Source organism: Ictidomys tridecemlineatus, chromosome 6 (genome assembly GCF_052094955.1).
Source record: "Ictidomys tridecemlineatus isolate mIctTri1 chromosome 6, mIctTri1.hap1, whole genome shotgun sequence".
NCBI classification, from domain to species: Eukaryota; Metazoa; Chordata; class Mammalia; order Rodentia; family Sciuridae; genus Ictidomys; species Ictidomys tridecemlineatus.
The window spans coordinates 41,447,345-41,455,289 of NC_135482.1; positions in this window are offsets into that span (position 1 = coordinate 41,447,345).

Sequence of the window (7,945 nt, forward strand, 5' to 3'; positions counted from 1 at the left end):
TCTCTTGTAATATATCTATGCCAGGTCATATGGAAATTCCATGTTTATCTTTTTGAAAAACCACCAAAATATTTTCCATAGTTCTTATATCATTTTACATTCCCATCTACAATGTACTATAGATCCTATTTATCCACATGCTAGCCAACATCTGTTATTTTCCAGTTTGTTATTAAAAATATCCTAATGAACACAAAGGGGTACTTCATTGTGATTTGGATTAACACTTCCAATAGTTATCATTAAGGTGAAATATCTTGTGCTTGCTAGCCTTTTATTACCTCCATTGGAGAAATGATTGCTCAAATCTTGTGCCAATATTTTAATTTGGTTGTTTGTCTTTTTGTCATTTAGTTATAATAGTTTACACACACACACACACACACACACACACACACACATATATATTCTGGATAATAAACCCTTATCAGAATTAGGATTTTCAAATAATTTCTTAAATTCTCTAGGTTGTCTTTTCACATTCTTAATAATGTCTTTTGATGCACACATTTTAAATTTTAAGTCCAATTTATTTATTTTCTGATTTGTTACCTTAAGGTGTTAAATCTGGGAATCATCACTAATTTGAGGCCATGAAGATTTACATGCATATTATCTTCTTAGAATTTTATGGTTTTAGCTTTTATATTTAGGTTGTTGAGATACTTTGAGTTAAATTTTTGTATGAAATGATCTAGGGGTCTAATATTATTATTTATATATGGTTATCTTGTTATCTCACCACCATTTATTAAAAATACTATTTGTTACTTCATGATATACAGATTCAGTGCAATCCCTATAAAAATTACATTTTTTTTTTGCTGAAATGGTCAAGCTGATCCTCAAATTCATATTAACTTTAAATGGACCCCAAATAACCAAAAAGAAAATATTGAAGCATAAAAACAAAGTAGAAGAACTCTTGTTTAATGCTTTTGCATCTTACTTCAGTTACAATAATCAAAATATTGTTGAATTGGTATAAGGATTGACATTGACTAATGAAACAGAATTGGAAGTTTGGAAATGCATTCCAACTGCCTGAGTCAATTGATCTGTGACAAAGTTTTAAGAGAAAGTAGGATAGTGCATCTTTCACCAATAGGATGGTTTTAACAAAGTCATAAATTTCATAACACACACACACAAACACACACTTTTAGGAATATGTAGTATACAGCTTATGACAGAAAAGCTATGGTTGAATGGAAAGAGAATGAAGCCAACATTTAAATTTAAAAGAAGATAACAGCTTTTGTATATGGTGGTTCAATACCATCTTTTGTACTACCTTCTGCACTGGACTCACTTATCAGGTCACTTCCGGCATTTTTGGAGTGCCTCCCCTAAAATTTTTGAAATTTTCTCTAAAACTAACACTCGTGGATTCAGTATGAGTTCAAGATCTAGTATAGTGTATGTCCGAGCCAGCCCTTGGACTTGAACCAAATGTGTGAGTTCATGTATTAGATCTTGCCCCTTTGGGTGTCTGTTTCAATTACAGGGTTATTCCTTTACCACTAAACATTGGTAGAACAGCAACAGGTGTCCTTTACCCTGTGGCATCCTCTGTGGTTTCCCTTGTTGGCGAGTGAACTAGCTACCCAAACCTCCTGTATATACTCCATATAACATGTCACTTGTTTCTCCACAGGTGGCTGAGCATATTGTCTCCAAGGACTTTTCACAATCTTTAAACTACCACAAAAACAGCCTGATGAATGTCTGCAGTTGTCTCCAATTAGTGTGGTGACCTCATGTTCCCTTGGCATGGTATTACTTAAGGGTTATATAGTACATGAGATACTTATTTAGTACATGAGATTGACATTCTTATGTGAATGAAAGTGGTATTTTTCTCTCTATTGAAGTACTGTCTATCCACACTATTAAAAAATGACTATGTGTAATTGCAGAAAAATCAGTAGAGTTAAGGGTACAGAATGTGGGGAGAGGAGAAGAGAAGGAAGTTACTGGGGACTGAATTAGAGCAAGATGTATTCCATGCTTTTTTGTCAAAATGGATTCTACTGTCATGTACAACTAGAACCAATTTTAAAAAATGAATTTGTGCAGGCAAACTTATGGGAAGCAAGTTCTGGTGAATACTGAAAGTGATCACATCTTTGGAAAGCAGTGACTATGGCCTGAAGATGTTGAGAAGTCTCCAAATATTCCATATATACATTATTTAAATTACCTTTTGATAAATTTAATATATCCAAAAATCAAATTAGATAAATATTTTTTTGAATATTGTTGATAAGACTTATATCAGTGATTGTTATGAATGAAACATATTAAAAAAACCTTTGAAAAAGTCATTTGGATAGAATAGCTGTAGAAGTACAGTGGATGATGTCACATTATGTATACTGTAATAAGCATTAAATAGAGGGAATTTGGAAACATTAGAAACAAGAAATCTATATTATTTCAAGGTGAACAACATTCCTAAGAACAATGTCATTGTGAGCAAAAATAGCATTACTACATTTTTCTTGCAGTAGGAGACATGACATTAGCTAGGGACATCACATTTGAAAATAAAGAAGAGGAAGCAGAGACTACGGATCAAATAGAATACAATTCTTATCCACAGACAACATATTTTCATGTGCATTGATTAAACCATAAAGAAATATCCCATTTCTACCTATTATTCTGTATATTCATCAATAAATACTATTTCTCACCTGTTATCAAATTTGTGATTTATATATAAATTGAATGGTTAATATATACAGAAGAAAACCCATTGTTTAGGCCTCAAACATCCTAAGGATGTTCTATTGAAAGCTGTTAAAAAGAAAGAATATAGTTATTTTGTGTTTTCTATATAGGTATGTGGTTCTCAAAATTTAGAATATGTAAAATTCACTGGATCACATGTTGAAAACTCAGATTCCTAGACTTCAATTTTGCATAAATGAAACCTATAGCTTGAGACATCTAGCATGCCCTTGGATATGTAAATGTAAAACTTAGATAAAATTTTAGATAAGATTATAATTTCAGAAAGACATATTTCAAAGGAAAGAAGTGATGATAGGCTTAGGGGAAATCCCTAGAACAATTCACAAAATAGAAAGTCATAAACTGATAGAATCCATTATCTGTGCAATTTACCTTATATGTAGATGGAAAATTGCTCGTAGGAATAAGTTGTGCTTGGTGGTAATTTTTCAACTTTTTAGTTCATGGTATCATAGAGTGTTGCACATATAAGGGAACCAAGATATCATTTTATCCAAACTTTTCCACTTATCAATAAATGCTTGCTCCAGAGAGATGAAGTGATCTGATTGAGGTCACAAAGCTTGATGTAGAGCCAAGATTAATATTAATATTATTTCCTTTATTACATAAAGTCTGGATCAATTGTTGAACTCAATACCAAGGAAAAAACACAAGCAATTTTCATTCATAAAGAAAATCTAGCTGTAAGGGAAATAAGTTCCAGGCCAACACTAATCTACCTTCAAACTATAAAAGTAGCCAGTTTGCAAGTAAGGACTTGAACTATATAATTGACAAAATAGCAAGAGAAAAAGCACATTACCTAACTTTACTTTGAAATTAGTACCTCAGGGCTTGATTTAAACTTATAGCTCCTGTGTGTGTGTGTGTGTGTGTGTGTGTGTGTGTGTGTGTGTGTGTGTGTCTGAAAACAGAAAGAGCTGGAAAATTGAGATACATGCAGTGGAAGAAGACTAAATTTAGGAAATAAAAGCACATTCAAAATGCAGAGGTCGCTTTGTATTTCAGAAAGCACTTCATCTTGCAAATGTAAGATTAACCTTGCTGGTATAAGGTGTTATTATATTAATGAAAGATTATTTCTAAAAGCTCTGTAGAATAATATTCCTAATTGTGACTTATTTATTCACCTGACAGGATCCTACGAAGCGGTTTATGTAAACAACAAATATTATCTACAATAGTAGATAATCCTTTTGTTTGAGTCAGCTTTTTCTGCTGGGACCAAAAGACCTGGCAAATAAAACTTTAGAGGAGGAAACATTTATTTGGTTCTCAGTTTATAGATAGTCAGCTCCATTGCTCTGGGACCAAGGTAAGGCAGAGCAGCATGTAGGAAGACTGTTGTCAAGGAAATTAGCTAGGGACATGGAACCAGGAAAAAACAGGATGGGAGTTGTGGGGGGACATGGGATAAAATGCATTTCCCAAAGACATACCCCCAGTGTCTTACCTCCTCCAGCTACATTCTGCCTGTCAACAGTTATTGCCCAGTTAATTCCTATCAGCAGATTAATGCACTGATTAGGTTAAAGCTCTCATAACCCGGTCGTTTCACCTTTAAACTTCCTTGCATTGTCTTACACAAGAGCTTTTGGTGGACACCTAATATCTAAGCCATTATATATAGCTTCTGATAAGAATAGAGAAGACATGATTTTATGTTAAAAACATTTTTTTCCATCCTCAAGAGGCACAAAATGACAATATCTTCAGAAATTTAAACTTCTCATTTGGTGGTTATTCATTTTTAACATACCACCTTCAATCCCTTGTCCTCTTCTCTATCTCCCTCTTGTTACTCACGTCCAACTAACTCTCCATTTAAATGACAAATTCATTCTAGGCAACTATTCTTTAGTTCTCAGTTTTAATATTATCTTCTGAGGAAAAGTTTGTTTAACCCTTGCTTGTCACTACACACTTTCCTAACTAAGTTGAGACTTATTTAGTTCATATAACTGTGAAGTACATTGATACCTTTGTTATTATAAATGGAAAGTCGAAGTTGATAAGAATAACCATATTCCAACTCACATGAGAAACACATTTTGATTATCATTTCTGTCCTTCTTATACTTGGTTCTTTCTAGTTTATGCAATTACTTCTGAGATTTTTTTGTTTTTGTTGGTAATACAAATATTACATCCTCTCTGTAATTCTTGGTTAAAATATATTTATTTCATGGAGTTCATATTATTATTTTTTCCCTTTTGCTAGAAACTGCTTTCCTTATTTTTTTTCCATTTTCTCTCTGTTATATAAACTTCCACAAAGAGCTAACCAGGGGACTCACAGATAACCTTTCAAGTTATCTATAAAAAGTCAATGTTTCATTTCTTCACTGCTAATTTTATATATATTTATATACATATATATACATATGTATATATAATTAGAATATATTTTTATAAATACATATTATTAGAAGAGATACAGTATTAATATCTCTGGACATATTTTATAAAAAAATACAGGCAGCCCAACTTTGCATAGTTGATGAGATTATGAAAATTATGCAAATTGAAATTGTGCAAAGCCATTTTAATAAATGGGAAGAATAAGGATCGCTTAATGACTTTTAAAAATGTTTGTTAAAATATTTAAAATTCTCATTATCACTGTGAGCTATATGGAGAAATAAAAAAATAATAAAATAGTATTAAATTCATTGTAATTTTAAACATTAGAAACATTGACAGAAGACGTGTGTTTTTTTCATACAAAACTTATCAGGAATACTTTCCAGGGTGTTTGCCTTCTTCTCATATATAAATCATGATACAGAGCATCTTGTCTTTGCCTTAGTGCATTGTTGTAATCCTAAATCTAGATAAGCTCACAACTATACAAGTTTTTTATTGCTGTATAATAGCTTACCACAAACAGCTGATTCAAACAACCCTCATTCATTATCTCATAGTCTCTACTTCAGAAATCAGAGCATGCTCTGCTGAAACTGCTACTTACATTCTTATAGGACTGAAGCCAGTGCCAACAAAGGTGGGTTCTGATCTGTATATTTCTGGAAAGAATCTGCTTCCAAGCTCATTCAGGTTGTTCACAGAATTCTATGCCCCATCCTATGACTGGAGGCCTGAGATCCCATTTCCTCACCATCTGCTGGAGATCACTTTCTTCTGGATGCACACATAGTCGTTAAGGTGCACCCTCTTCATCTTTATTTTTTATTTTTATTTTTTAATTTTTTTTGTGTGTGTTTTTGTTTCTTTTTTTAAAATTTTTATTGTTGGTTGTTCAAAACATTACATAGTTCTTGACATATCATACTTCACACTTTGATTCAAGTGGATTATGAACTCCCATTTTTACCCTGTATACAGATTGCAGAATCACATTGGTTACACATCCACTGATTTACATATTGCCATACTAGTGTCTGTTGTATTCTGCTGCCTTTCCTATCCTCTACTATCCCCCCTCCCCTCCCCTCCCCTCCCATCTTCTCTCTCTACCCCATCTACTGTAATTCATTTCTCCCCCTTTTTTTCCCCCCTTTCCCCTCACTTCCTCTTGTATGTAATTTTGTATAACCACGAGGGTGGTACACTGGATCCTTCCCATACTTCAAATCTCCCTGTTTTATTCTACTAACAGATGGCAAAATGCTTTTGTTTTTAAAATATTCACATGATTAAGCCCACCAAATATCATACTTGTTTTAAGGCCAAAGACTTGAGACACTACTTATATTTGTACAGTCCTTTCACAATGGAATATAGATTTCTGTTTGAGTAAATAGCCATGCCACAGGATTCCTGAAAGACCATATTTAGAATTCTGCCTATCATATTTTAACATTTGCATTTTCAATAATTTAAAATATGTTTGGCATGTTCTTTAATGCCAAGTTTGTAGGTAGCTTCCCTTCCTTGGAAGCATCTTTATCTTTTTCCATTACAACATATTTCCAAATTTATGTTGGTTATTTCTCCTTTACTCAGTGTCTCTGCCTTCCAATTTTGGGTCTATAGAATGCTGGCAGTGTCCATTCCCAGGACTAGCCATTCTCTAATTGCATTCAATTACAGTGTCAGTGTTACTTCTTTTTTTTTTCCCCCTTTATCGCACTTTCACCTTTTGATTATCTATTTTAAAAATGGCATGTAGACAATCACTGAGAAACAAGGAGGCCAGACAATTATATACTCTGATGTCTATGTGAACTGTTTCATTCTAATTCATTCCTTTTCTTTTTTTTTTTTTTTTCCAGTTTGATTATCACCTGTAAATCAAGTTTTTAACTTTTTTGGCATACTTTGTTTTGCATTTCTAGAAGTTCTATTTCTTTTGCTTTCAATAATGTATCTTATTCTTTAAAGTTTCATCTTTTAATTTAAAAGCATCATTCATAGCTATTATATTCTGTATATAATAATCTTATGTACAAGAAAGAGGTTTTAGTTCTATAGAATCAGCAGAAATAATAAACAATAGAATTACAACTCCCTTTTAAAAAGAGAATTAATAGGTTTTGAGTGTGATGGGCATAAATAAAACCTTAAAGGAATAAATGTTTCATTTAATGCAAATTTATATTTTGTGCAAATGCTCACTGAAAAAAAATTCTGTCAGGTACTCAAGAAATATAATTTCATTTTCAATATATTATTTCTCAGTCATGTTTCTCCATCAGGAAGAGGTAATTCTGTAAAAGCAAGTATATAGGCACAAATTCCCAAAGGAAGTGATAATGATGTCATTATGATTAATTAATTTATTTCACATCAGGCTATGACAGTCTTTCTCACTTTTATCATCTGTTCTCTGAAGTTGGGAAGGTGCGTGTCTGAATATCTACCTACTTACCTACCTACCTATCAGTTTCTGCCTGCGCATTCTTTCATGAAGATTGAAAATATTATTTCATTTGAAATATAATTTCAATTTTTAATGATCAGCGCCTATTTTCCAATTCCCATGTGGTATGTATATTTTTCCCAGTGCCATCTTTTTTTTTCTTCACATGTATTTCTGATATGTGTATATTAAAAGAAAGAACTGAGAATTCTGTGCATTTCCCTTACTTACTTGGGAGGATAACAATGCATTTAACAGTATCTTTGTTTCAGTTTATTCAGAATTCAGATGTGTACCAGGCTTCATGTGCACCATACGTTTTAAAAAGTAGAAGTCTAGTCAAATATTTTTTACATACTT